This window comes from Orcinus orca, chromosome 11 (assembly GCF_937001465.1).
Source record: "Orcinus orca chromosome 11, mOrcOrc1.1, whole genome shotgun sequence".
Lineage (NCBI taxonomy): Eukaryota > Metazoa > Chordata > Mammalia > Artiodactyla > Delphinidae > Orcinus > Orcinus orca.
In genome coordinates, this window is record NC_064569.1 from 29,323,134 (window position 1) to 29,337,758 (window position 14,625).

Here is a 14,625-nt window from a genome sequence, read left to right on the forward strand (position 1 = left end):
AGGATTGCTTTGGCAATTCTGGGTCTTTTATGGTTCTGTATGAATTTTAGGATTATTTGTTCTAATTGCGTGAAAAATGTCATGGATAATTTGATAGGGATCGCATTAAATCTGTAGATTGCTTTGGGTAGTATGAGCATTTTAACAATATTAATTCCTCCAACCCAAGAACATGAGATGTCTTTCCATTTCTTTGAATCATCTTCACTTTCCTTTATTAATGTCTTACAGTTCTCAGCGTATAAGTCTTTTGCCTTCTTGGTGAGGTTTATTCCTAAGTATTTTATTTTTGGGGTTGTGATTTTAAAAGGCATTGTTTTTTTACATTCCCTTTCCGATATTTCATTGTTGGTATAAAGAAATGCAACCAATTTCTGTATGTTAATCTTGTATTCTGCTACCTTGCTGAATTCGTTTATCAGTTGTAGTAGTTTTCATGTAGAGTCTTTAGGGTTTTCTATATATAGTATCATATCATCTGCATCTAATGACAATTTTACCTCTTCCTGAAGGAATTAATCTTGAAGTTCTACTAAGACTTTTGGGATACCTGTTTTAATGAGCCACTACTTCCTGCCTGAGATTGCACTATGCACCAGAGATTTTAGAATTAGCATAATAAAACTAATAATGCAAACAACAGCAACAAATCTTCACAAACCTTCCTTGTAAGGAAGTAAAGTCCACTGGAAAAACAGACAAGTGAAACACACATTCAAAATGGCAGTGATTCTCAAACATTTATGTGCTGAAAAATCATGACAAGCATGATAACCAGGGCAATTACTAGACCCCTTCTCCAGCTGGTCAGGTGTAAGGTCCTGTAACACTATTTTTGGTGAATGCCTCCAGGAGAGTCTGAGACAGATGTTCTCAGTTGTCGTCAACCTTTAGTGTGCATCAGATTTGCCTGAGAATATTGTTAAAACACAGATTGCTGGGCTCCAGTGCCAGAGTTCTAACCAGTTCCCAGGTGTGGCTGATATTGCTGGCCCAGGGACCACATTTTGAGAACCACCTTTCAAAACTCTGCAGTATGCGGTTGTGTGTGTTGTGAATGAGACGGGCCCAGAGAACCAAAGGAGGGCAAAGGGACTCTGCCCTAAATTAGTCAAAGGTAACAATAGCAGCTAGAATTGATTGACCCAAGAAAAAATTACAAGAACTTTACCTGCATTTGCTCATTTAATCCTTTCAGTAAGGTACATAGGTGCTACTTAGTGTTCCTCTTTTACAGGGGTGTCCAGAGAAGGTAACTACTTTGCCCACGTCCTAAACTGGTAAGTAACAGATTAAGAATTCAGGTCTAGGAAGTCTGATTCCAGAGCCCACACCTCTACCCTTTCTGCATGTAGAGAGGAGTAAAGGGTTGTCAGTGAAGCCTTCCTGGGGGCCCTGGCCTCTGAGTGTAGATAGAAGGAGGAGTGGACATAAAGATCATTATTTGTGTGTGGTGGGGGTAGGGGAGGAAGTACGAGGGCTTCCAGAAGAGCCCGCCCTCCCCATACATCTGCTATAAGCAAGTCTGATGATCAGGAGTCCGGAACATGAGTATGGCTATGGGATACTGAGAAGGGTTCTAGAACCCTGAGGTTAGAGTTCTGGATCAGTTAGTAGGTAACAGAAAGTGAATGAGTGATTTACCTTACTTTCCACGGGTAGCAGGAAGTTTGGAGATAGTCCCTCTAGCGTTAGTCCAGCTGCTGAAGGGCATCACCAGGGGACTGGGTTGCTTCGCTCTTCCAGCTTCCACATCTCTAGCACGTCCACATAGCTTCAAAGTGACCCCAGAATCTCCAATAGTGTTCCAACAATTTGAGCAGGAAGAAAGAAAAGGAAAAAAAAAAGAAATTAAGTAAGAAAAAAAAGGCAGTGTCTAACTCAGAGAGCAAATTTTTTACCACAGATGGTCAGCAGACTTGCACTTAGATCTCATCAGCTCGGATTTTAAACTGGCCACCTTAGCCTTAAGGATAATGGGGTCTCCTAAACCAGGGCTCTGATAGTAAGGAATAAGGAGAGAGTGGTACTGATTAGCAGTGCCTGCTGTTCCAAACAAATATTACCCCCGAACTATTTTTTTATCCTATATTTTACTTTAAAGAATGGAGGGGAAACATTATGTATCTGTAAATAGCCTTTTAGAAAGGGTACAATTATATAGTTATACAACCCCCTGGAGGGCTCCTTTCTTCTAAAATCTCTTTAAAAACTGTTCAAGGTTAAGGACATTTTTATCTTAATTTAGTAACTCGCAGTCGATTATCTTGGAATGACATCCTCTCTCTGCAGATGTTCTGTCAGGCTTTAGAAAATTCTAGAAGTGGACAGAGAAGTGTTATGGTACATGTATTTGCAATATGCACGTCTTTGAAATGAAATCCATTTAGGGACCAAAAGGCATTTCATGTCTTTGCTATACATTTTCACATATTTGCCTTTCCAGAATTCCTTTGAGCAAATCTGTTAGATGTAACCCATCCGTTTCTCCCATCTGAATTCTTTATTACTAAACATTCTTCAGTATGCTCTCACTCCCCTCTGTCAAAGGCGTTTCTCTGGGTCCTCACCCTTCTCATCTCATATGTGAATGCGTATCTTAAACTGAAGCAACAGTCTGCTATGACTTCTCCATAACTTGAAGAACCCGTCTTTGTGGGAAAAAAAGTAGACTTACTAACTTAAAAGGTAAAATGCGCGCAATGTTTCTGAGAATTAAAAACTAAGATAAAAACATAAGCAATGGAAAAAACTTCCAGTGGATCCTTTTCAAAGACTTTATTTTACAGAGAAGGCAACTGAGGTTTAAAGAAAAAATGCGTTAGTTAAACACTAAATAATAAACCTTAAACCTCAGTGGAGCAACACATGGGACAGTTCATTTCTCACTCACTCAGGAGTGTAGTATGGACTTTGGTGGTCTGAAGGTCAGTTTTCTGCTCAGTTATTCAGGGACCCACCACCTTCATCAAGTGGCTCTACGTTTGTCCTAAAAAGGAAAGGAGAGAGGAAGCTGCAAGCTACAATTATCAACTCGTTCTCCTTCAGACATAAACTCTTCAGGTCACCTCTGGTCACGTTCTTTGGGATAGAACCATACCCAGATGCAAGCGGAGATGGAGAATGTTGTTCCTATCTTGGTCCTAGTGATGCCTCTACAGGCTGGAGGAGCTAATTAAAGTGTAGTCAACAGCTCGTTGTTTCTGCCACAATGAGTGATTAGCCTAAGACTGTGGATTAATTATGTGTGTGTGTCACATATACATATAATACACACAAACATATATATGTGTGTGTATATATACATTTTTTAGCATGAGTTGACACATGGGGCTTCTGCCGTACCAAAAGAGTACAAACTGCCTCTTGTTGCTTTTTCTTAATTGAAGTTGACTACTACTATCTATTTCCCTTCATTTTGCTATCTCCCCCTCGCCTTTCAGTATTATATGAAAATTCTGAAAGAAAGAATTTCAAAGTTTCCAGTGCTTTTAAAGGTAATAGAATACTCAGACCTTAACAATTTTCCTGTGTGAAGCTTTTTCAGACTAAAATAGTTAACTTATGAAAAGTAAATTTAGATTGATACAAAAGAGAAAATAAGCTGATTTTTTTTTTTTTTTACACAAATACCCTGAGCCAGGGTGGAAAATAAATGGAAAAGTGGAGGAATTTAGATCCTTTTGTTGTAAATTTAAATATTTTTAATTGTAAAAATAATACAGGCTCATTGCAGAAACTCCAAAATTGAAAGGATTTAAAGAAAAAAGGAAAAATAACTCAAAATCCCATTTCTGATAAATCATCTCTGTAACATTTTTGAGGGTATCTTTGGAAACTTTTTTGTGATGGGGTGCATATAAATACAATGCAAGTATAAAATACCTTTAATTATTATATCAAACTAGAAAACAGTTCTATAACATTTTTATTTAGTAATATAAGTATGATTACTCATCACCTAATAAAAATCTGCAGCATCATTTTTAATGGTTGAACAGCATTCTATTATTTATTTAACCAGTCCCTACTGTTCAACATTTAGATTATTCCTGTTTTGCTTTGCTAAACAATGAGACAAGCATCCTTGTTCATATGTCTTTGAGCATTTGTTTATTTCCTTAGAATGGACTTCTAGAACTTGAATGGCTGGTTGTCAGTTCTGGTACATACTGACATATTGTCTTCCAGAAAGGTTACCGTGCTTTTTATTTCTACCAAGAATTTAACATCCAGTGTGGTTTCTTACACACACTCATCAGTACCAGTATTATCAATATCAATACCAGTATTATCAAGTTTTTTAAAACTTTGTCATTCTAGTCAGTAAAATATGGCACCTGAATTATTTTATTTGTATTTCTTTGATTAATAATAGCAAGGTTGAACATATTTTCATATCTTTATTGGCTGTTAATACTTTTCAGTTTGTGACTTTATGACATCCATTTTTCATCGATGTATAACAACCTTTTATATATCAATGTGTTTATTTTGTTTGTTGTAAATGCAATTTTTTTCTCTTCATTTATTAATTTTTATTTTGTGTGTGTTGAACTTCTTTAATACTGTCAAGTCTATTCAAAAACCCTTTAATGAACACAACAAATGTGGAAAATCAGTCATTCTCCTGCATTTTGTAATCAATTTATTTCCTTTTGGGCAGTACAGAAATGTAAGTTCTTATTTCATCTTATGGTTGGAAAGAATCTATTCCCTCGGAAAGGGATTATAGTCTCCATGATGCAGTAATGGGAGATTTTATAGGGTAGGCAGGGTCTACAGAAGAAAAAACCCTAAATCACACTCCATTGGTGGTTGCCTTATTTATAAAAATGGCATTTGAGGTTGTGTGACTGCCATCAGGTAAGCAAAATTAATTTTTAGCATGAAGTACTCCTATCAGCAAGAACAGCCTAGGATAGGCTAGCAGTAAGAAGTGAGGGGTTATGGGATTGGGGCATAGCCTCTGTTTCCTCCAATGCAGCTGGAAATTTAAACTCTGGGGCTCCTGCTTGATCCAATCAGCCCAGGTAGTATGTGTTGCCAGGTAGGGTGAATAGACTCAGAAGTACAAGAGCTCATCCTTGGTCCCCTCTGGAAATGAGCAGAGAATACTGTGTCAAGCAGAGGTGATCAGTCCATGGTCTGGAGACTTGGATCTCCTCACATAGTCCTTAAAGTCAGGGTGAGACAAAATGCCAATACAAATTATATTGATGACAGTATCAATGAGGTGACATTGAGTCCTTTGACCCAACGTGTGTCTGCAGTGTGCCATCCATTAGTAAATGGGCAAAGCCATTTGACAGATCTATCTGATACAATGAATGAATCTGACACTCATATTTTGAAAAACTGAAACTGTATCCATTTGTCAAGAACAGTGGCTACTTGTTCTGCTTTATTCCCCCTGGTAGAACTAGGTAACATTGCAGGCAGTAAGACGTTCCGGCATTTCACCCTGGAGTAGCCCCAAAACTGAAGAAGCTGTCTTATCGGTAGTTAGCTCCTTGTCACCAAGAATGTTAAAGTAGATTTGTATGATTAGCAAATTAAAGAGACTGCAGTGCCTACCACTACTGTATTCACTAAGGCACCCAAGTTATTCTAAAGAAATCCTAATAATACATTAGGACCGTTTTGAATATTTTTATTTGATTAGCCGTAATCTTCTAGTTATAACATCCATCACCATTTTGACCACTGAAACTTGGCCTTCTTTTCTTACAGCCTAACCCTGTGGTCTTGGGCTAATCACTAACCTGCTTAGATACAATTTTCTTCTCTATGAAATAGAAACAATATTATGTACTTTGAAGGACTGCAGGAAGATGAGCTGTAATGTTTATCAAGTGCCTAGTAAGTAGCCTGGCCCATAATAAATACTTGGCTAATTGTAGATGTTAGTTTCATTTTTAGTTTTATTTCCAAACATTGCTCTTTACTTTTGGAACTCTAAAATTTGTTTTGAGAGTGGAGGACTTGTTGTTTGGATTCCTCCAACACTCTCTGTATATTCTGTACTTCTATCCCTACATCATTTATATTAATGGAATAAATGATCTTTGGTCTGGTGATTCCAAGGTGACGAGGAGCTAAGTGGAGGTTCAGTATACACCTGGAAGTATGGATTTTCATGCCCAGTGCAAATGTGGGAAAGGCATTATTCCCACATTATAAAGGGGGTAAAGACCTCCAACTTGAGGAGACTCTGGGTTGAGAGATGAGAGATTTACAGGTACTGTGTTTATCCTACAGGGTACCACAGGGGCTTTTATGTTCTGTAGCAAGAATTTGCACGGTATACCCTTGTAGTTAGATGTAAAGCATACCACATAACTAATATCTAGTAAGCATTAGAGTTAGAATAAATACCATTTATTTAACGTTTCCTTTGTGTTAAGCATTTTACAGTTACAACATATGGATGGATACTATATTGTAATGGTTAAGAGTGTAGTTTTTTGAGCTGGATAATCCTGGATTGGAGTCTCATCTTTATTACCTCTTTTTTTTCTGTTTTATTGAGGTATAATTGACAAAATTGTAAGATAGTCAAAGAGTATATCATGATGATTTGATATACATATCTGTTGTAAAAGGATCCTTCCCATCACGTTAATTAATACATCTAACAGCTCATGACACCTTTTTCCTTTTTTTCTTTTTTTGGTGAGAACATTTAAGTTCTATTCTGTCAGAAAATGTTAGTTATACAATACAGTATTATTGACTGTAGTAACTATGTTATACAGTAGATCCTCAGACCTTATTCATCCTGCGGCTGAAAGTTTGTACCCTTTTCCCAGTCTTCCCCCCTTTTCCCCACCCACACCCCAGCCCCTGACAACCAGTTTTCTACTCTGTTTCTATGAGTGTGGCTTTTCTTCTTTTTAGATTCCCTATATAAATGATATCATTCGTATTTATCCTGTCTGGCTTATTTCATCAGCATAATGCACTCCTGTTTCATCTATATTGTCACAAATGAAAGGATCTCCTTCATTTTTTTTAAGGCTGAATAATATTCCATTACCTCTTAAATGAGTGACTTTTGGTACATTGTTTACACTTTCTAAGCCTCAGGGTTTCTTTTCTTGTGTAAAAAAAAAAAAAATATATATATATATATATACACACACAGGTTATTTTCTGATATGTGGAATGTTTGTTGAATCAACAAATAATTAGTTGAGATCATAAATGTGACACTTAGCACTGTATTAACATTTATTAATACTCTCCCTGTTAATTTCTACAATAAATTGTATAATAAGTAACAATAATAATAGTACTACTAGTAGTTTTAGAAAATGCATAGGATGTGCCAGGCATCATATACTGTACTACCCTCCTTCATGTGTACCACAGGTTACATGTGGATATCATCTTCCACGTTGTTTCCTTTAAAGAAAATTGAAGCTCAGCAAGATTGAGTAGCTTGCTCCAGATGTGAACTCAGGTCTGAATCACTCCACATATAGGTTCTTAATGACTCCATGTCTTTAATTCCACATCTGCATTTGTTTGTTGTTGTTGTTTTTAACTTTCCAAGCATCTGATCTGAAATTCCTTTCTCTTTGGGGAATTTTCCACTTTGTGGGTCTTGGTGTGAAACAGAGCCTTCCTCTCGTTATACAAGCTGAACATGTCAGATACACTGTTTACTCACATGCTCAGTCTCCCTTACAGATGGAAAACAGTCGGGCGACCTCAGGTTGGCCAACTGCACCCCTCTCTTGGATTTTGAATTACAAATAAATGATGTAAAGAAGCAAGGCCAGCAGTGCTGGGTCAACCTCCTGTTTCCTGTTCCTGCTTGGTAGCAAGGCCAGCTAGGACTTATAACATCACTTTGGCCTGATCCTATAATTGCAATAGCATAGCCTTGGCTTTCGGTTGTTTAGTCTGCTTCTAGTTACTGAGACCTAACCATAAACTTCCAAAAGTTTCCTTTTCTGCTCAAATTAGCCGTATCTGGTTCCTGATGATTACAAATAAGACCTTTCCTGATATACAATGGTGACCTACTTATCCAGGCAGATGTAACATCGTCCTGGCAGGGACAGAGGGCAGGCAAGTTCCTTGAACAGCTGAACAAGAAGAAAAAGACCTAAGAAGCAAGAATTGAAGCCAGTTCTGCTTGTGTTATAATTCTACCCGCAGCTGCCTCTGTTTCACAGACCACATGCTAAGGACCATGTCCCTTCCCCTGTAACAGACGAGCAAAGTAGACCCAGGCCTTCCAACCCAGAGACCAGCTGAGCTGTACCGTGGACAATCTAGGATGTGAAAGACTTCACTCAATGTCTTTGTCACTTGACACATTGTTCCTCTCTTTGGGAAGTAGCTTCTTTGTGTGACAAGAATATGCTAAACCAACACTTAAGTGGACAGAGGTGAAAGATGCCAAAATTAACTACAGAAAAAAAGGCGTAAAGACTTGTATTTTCTGTTACTTGAAGGTGTTAAGACCCCACATAGAATATGAGTCCTTTAAAGGAAAGTTGTGAATGGCCCAGGGAATGTTGAATTTCCATGTGGCAATATGTTCTTGATCAGTCATGATGATGATGATGGTAGCATCAGTAGCATTTATCAGTGTTTCCTGGGTGAGAGGCACTTTATCCTAATGACCTTTTATCCCCATGACGACCCTGTGAAGTAGGAAATACTGTTTCAGCATCTTCAGGGTTTTTCTTTTTCTTTTTTTTTTCATCAGGAATTTACCCTAGATCACAGTTGGGTGGTAGAACGACCAGAACTGGACACTAGCCTTTCCTGAATTCCCAGCGTGTGATCTTAGCAGTTGTATTGCCTGATGCAGAGCCATGTAAATGTTGCCAAAGCAATGAAACGTGTACCTGTTTCTAACAGATTCTAACTCAGAAGCTCTGGGGTTAAGTGCAGAGCAGTTGAGTGTGATTGTCTTTACAGACAGTAGATAACTTAAGAGAAGTTGTTTAAAGTATATTTGCATATTGCACTACACTGTCATATCTGTGATTGGTTAGCTATTGAGTAACTAACACAAATCCCAATCCCATCTCTAATCTCATTCATCTCTTGTATGATATTTGACCTAATTGAGGCAGTTTTTTTTTTGTTCTTTCCCACAAACACACATCGAACATCCAAAACATGCTTACCATTTGTGAGCATATTCTCTTAGTTATTTAGGAGTTGAGTAAGAGTGAGAGAGAAGGGCTTCCCTGGTGGCGCAGTGGTTGAGTGTTCTGCCTGCCGATGCAGGGGACGCGGGTTCGTGCCCCGGTCCGGGAAGATCCCACATGCCGCGGAGCGGCTGGGCCCGTGAGCCATGGCCACTGAGCTTGCGCGTCCGGAGCCTGTGCTCCGCAACGGGAGAGGCCACAACAGTGAGAGGCCCGCGGACCGCAAAAAAAAAAAAAAGAGTGAGAGAGAAAAAGACACATAAATATGAAATACGGTCATCATTTTTTTAATATCCTTTATGTTGTTAATCCCTCTTAGCATTTACTGCCATTCACTCATTTGTATTATTTGGGGTATAGCAGTTTATTCACACAGCATTTTTACATATGGCTTATCATTTGTATTCTATTTTAATAACACTAATAATTATAGACTATTGACAAACTCATCAGACCCTACATATTCATTTCAAAATCATGAAAATAAGGTGGAAAATGAGGTGTAAAGTGGAAAATCTATGTGTATGTTTTCATTGGTGGAATGAGGAGCTACCTGAATACCACTCCTTTAGCTTTTCCTTCAAATGGTGCACTTTTTCCTCCATGCATAGGAGTCCCTTCCATTAGGTAAACAGTAGTCTTGAGGGCAAACCTCAGTTATGGTAAAATCAAACATATTTTTCTTCAGTAGTGAAAAAAAAATTCTTCATGAGAAGTTCAACCACCGTGAGTTCCATGGTGAAAAACTTTCCACTTATAGATGCAACTTCCCCCAGAATTCTGAGAAATGTCGGTAGTAGAGAGGGGTGTTGCATACACCTGTTTCATTTCCCTCTGACTTTTCCTTCTCCTTTCTCTATTGACATTAAAATCTATAGTGAAAGCACATAGTAAGCAGTCTAGGACAATTGATATGACATTTGATCTAAATCTCCAAAGCCTATTTTAGATGGGGATGCTATGAGAGTCACAGGAGGGGAAAAAATCTAGAATTATTCTTACGTGATCAAATGTACTAAAATAACAAAAGCAAATCTTATTTCTAGCTAATAAAATCACATTCCTTATACGATGTCATATTATGGCAGAAAAGAAATATATGCGTCTATTTTCTTCTATATTAAAACTGCTAAGGAGTGGGGACCAATGAACTAAATCAATTGTTTTGGGTTCAAGTTGTAGTTTTTAGTAGCCATCCTTCTTAGCAAGTTTTCAGAAGCAAATGTAGTTCGTGTACTATCACCACTAAATGTGCAATTGTGTAGATTTGTGGAAAAAAGTATTATCAAATATATATACTTCAAAATGATTTGTGTAAATTTATCTATTCATATTATTATTCTCCCCAAGTAAATCAAAATCTACTATATACTGTGTTTTTCTTCTATAGCTTAAAAGGGGAATGTATGTTGAAACTTATTCAAATATTTATTAGGTGTCTACTAAGTGCCAGGCACTCTACTAGGCAGTAGAGATGTTGTATTAGAGGTGGAAAATGTCCTTGACCTCCAGAACTGATACTCTTGTAAGAGAAATACTGGGTCAAACTAAGTCAACAGTTTCTTTGCTACAGAGCTTTTTACGAGTCTTGTGAATTATGAGTCTCTGATAAGGAGATGTAGTGGACAACAGATCCCAAATTTATTTGAAATCTTTTCCTTCATGGACTGTCTCATAGGATTTATGATCCACTGAACACACCTTGAGAGACACTAGTATTCTGCAGTGGTTAGTTAATTGTTTTCTATTAAACAACTATATACTGAATCCATGATATTATTATCTGGATTTTTTGGAGGATACAATGATGTACATGGCCACTGTGATGATAAGGGGGTCCAGTTTAGTTAAGAAGAGAAACCACAGGAGTTATAACTTAATGTAACAAAGAAATACACACACATATACATATATTTATATGTAAATTACTATTTATATAGTATACAATGTCTTCTGAAGAAGATAGAGTTGTTTGTAACTTGGGATCTCACAGGAGGTTTCACAGAGAAGGTAGACCCTGAGCTGGGCAGAATTTCAGTAAGTTAATTTGGTTCTGACCGTACGATAAAATCGGGTATTTGCACTGGTCAATCTGACCTTGATGGAACAGCATTCCATTTGCAGGGAATAGTGTGATCAAACATGCAGTGGTGGAGATTGCCAGCTTGTAATATTCCAGTACCTGGAAAGTGTTGGAACATCTGCTTTCTCCACGGTCTAGAAAAGTGAATCTCGAGTGAAATGCAAGTATAATGGAGGCCAGTGCTCTTTGCTTTGTACACTGCTTTGATTCTACAACATGCAACAATGTAGTGATCTGTTTCAGATTGTCATTATTCGAGAGGGTTCTTAGTAACAGGAGTGGAAAAGGAAGACCTCTCTTCCTGTGTTTCTGCCCTATGCTCTTAAGCCAGAAAAGGTACCAACATCACTGACCTGACCTTGTCTCAGGTATCTATCAGGATCTACTAGAGTCACTCTAGTGAAAGGTAACTAGACGTCCAAAGGACTTAAAAGATACACTATAACCTTTGTATACTTTATATACCTGGTGAAACAAAAATGTCACCTGAGTGGTCCCCTTCCCTAGAAATACCAGTATGTTTTTCCAGTGCATGGCAGAACTTTGCAGGTAAAACTGGGATAAAGGTGAAGAACAGTCTTAAAATTCTAGTCCTTGAACAGCACCTAACACACAACAGGTTTTCAATAATCTTAGCAACAGTATTCACAAATAATGACCATCAGCGTAACTGCTCTTTTGTGCCAAAATACATTACCATATTACTTTTTTTTCCTTCAGCTTTACAACTTGGGTTCTATTATTGTTTCCATTTTACAGATTAGGAAAGTGAGGCTCAGAGATGCTAAGTCACTTGGGCAAGGTCACAGAGATAAACCTGCACCCTTACTGTTGGATCCTACAAAGCAGACCATAATTTAAGTCCTTCAAAATATACCTCAGAACATTTGAGTAAATTAATGAATAAATCCTCCTAGTCAGACTGACCAGATCATTATATTAGGTTCAGCTCTAAGTGGAGGAAAGTCATAATCATAGTTGGACAGTTAATACAGTAATTTACTTGCTTTGAATTTTCTAAATGATGTTTAGCTGGTAGTTTCATGATGATGACCATCGAATAAAAACAGGCATATTTTGGTGTTTGGAATAAGATCTCATATTGAGTAAAATACATATTGATTCCTAGACCTATATGATGTGAGTAACAGATGACATTGAGATGTCATCTAGAAGTACTCCTGTGCAGTTCATCATGTCAACCCAGCTAATAATTTTAGAATGTTCAGAGTGAATAATATATGCAGCCATAAAGCATATTTCTAATCAATGCAAATAATATTTTTCCTATGCTAAACCCAGAGTTAAGTTATAACACGCATCATAAGATTAATGGGCCATTTTTTCTTCATCACTTTGCTAAATGACTTAGTCTGGAAACCATTCAGAAGGTTGCGAATTGGAGCTGAGCACTAGTAGTGAGACTGTGCCTCTGATGATGAAACTATTTCCACCCCGACCCCTACCGCTCCCTTCTTGGGAAAGAAGGCAACATTTCTCCTAGAAAAAGTCACAGGTTCATAAGCTGCCTTGTATAATACGTTTGGAGGAATAGTGTGTCTTTTAAGCAGAGCCTATCTCGGCATATAAAATAATTTTTACCTACCGTTTAATGAAATTAACACTCACTTTGAGGCTAGGTCTTTTGCCATTTGACTCCTGGATCACGTCTATGGATATATTTTTTTCTTGAGACGAAGTGTGAACCCAATATAGTATCCATCATTCAGTCTATCTAGCTGATGTACATCATCTGAAGCACAAGCTCCCTGAGGCCAGGCACTTTATCTGCTCTATCAGTGTAGCCCTGATGCCTAGTGTCTAGCTTTTGGAGATTCTTAATAAACATTTGTACTGAGTAAGGTATGTATATGGTGAGCAAAAGTTGGCTTCCCATTTTACAGTCAAGAGTATCCCACTCATGTTCTGTGAACACTGGATAGCAGAATCTTACTATGTTATTTTTCTGTTCCCTTTGCAAGTTTCCTGAAAGGGCATTCCTGTCCTTAGAATGTCCATCTCCTCCCATCTTCCTGGAGAATAACTCTTCTTTCTTAAATACTTAGCCCCATTATTGACTCTTTAAGATTGAATTTATTACCTCCTTACAAACAGGAAAATGCAGTGCTTTTTTTTTCGACATTTATCACCAGAAGATTATTCTAACACCTGAAATTCTGGACCTAAAATGCCTGGACTAGTGGTTCTCAAAGTCTGGTAACCCAGACCAGCACATCAGCTGCACGTAGGAATTTTTAGAAGTGAAAGTCTTGGGCCCTGCTCCAGACCTACAGACTCGGACACTCTGGGGGTGGGGCCCACTACCTGTTTCAGCAAGGTCTCTTGGTGATGCTGATGCATACTCAAGTTTGAGACCCACTGCTTAGACCTAGAACTTAAGGTTTAGGCTTTGGACAGATCTGAGTCCTAAACACTACTGAGACACTGGAGTGACCATGAGCAAGTTACTTCTGGGAACCTCTTAGCATCTGTGTGCCTTGCTTAGCTAATAGTGATTTAAATTAATTAGAATAATGCACACGGTGTACTCAAGAGAGTAACCAAAGCATGCTTTATGTTCCATAAATTCTAGCTGTTTACCATTATCACCAATCAGAGCTTACTGACACATCCTGAAGACATTCTTCTAATAAGTGTAATAATGTGGTTTGTAAAATTAACAGCTTAGAAGAGCATATTACGAAGTTCATCAGACAGGGTCTCAGCAGGAAATCAGGGGTACATCAATAAGGATAAATTGAGCCCAATGTAGAGAGTCAAGAGATAGTGTAGTGCCCTGGGTTCAGTAAAAGTGTGGCTACTTTATAGGAGATGAAAGAGAAAGGAAGGCTTGCTGGAGAGAGAGTCCTCCCCAAAGATGCTGTGACGCCCCACAGAGAAGCACTATATGTTAGCTGGGGGATGCAGCCAACTCCCAACAATTTGGCAAGAATTAATACCCTAACTTCACTCCCCTCCTTCGTTCCCTACAATGTTCTATTGGTACTCTTCATTGGTGAGCCAAACAGAAGCCAGAGCAAGGACACTTACTAAGATAGGCCATGCAAGCCATCCATATAGAGTTGGGTGGAGAAAGGATGTGGAAGGGCAAATAGGACATATTTCCCGCAGGTGGTGAGCGAGCTGTAAAATCACTCGCCCTTCTAACATCATTGCCATCGCAGGAGCACGGAGGAGCAAGTGGTTAGTTCTGACTTGGCAGATCCAGGAGACTGCAGGACAGAACTGGTATATGAGTTGGGCTTTAAAGGTAGATTTGAATTTTAATGGAGAGTATGGAGTAAGAAATGGTGAAGAACCAAGGGAAAGGGAGATTCATTGCAAATGGAGAAAAGAAAAGTGGCA

The 14,625-nt window shown here is 38.2% G+C and overlaps 1 protein-coding gene and 1 long non-coding RNA gene across 2 annotated transcripts in view; both read left to right on the forward strand.

The window, feature by feature from the left end:
• Positions 1 to 14,625, forward strand: part of LOC125960448 (uncharacterized) — a 130,178-nt gene that overhangs the window by 17,029 nt on the left and 98,524 nt on the right. The window lies entirely within an intron of this gene.
• LOC125960365 (uncharacterized) overlaps positions 1 to 14,625 on the forward strand; it is a 64,679-nt gene that overhangs the window by 3,940 nt on the left and 46,114 nt on the right. Inside the window, exon 3 of the long non-coding RNA XR_007469933.1 lies at positions 1,238 to 1,280. This is a non-coding gene — a long non-coding RNA (uncharacterized LOC125960365). The remainder of the gene's footprint in view (positions 1 to 1,237; positions 1,281 to 14,625) is intronic.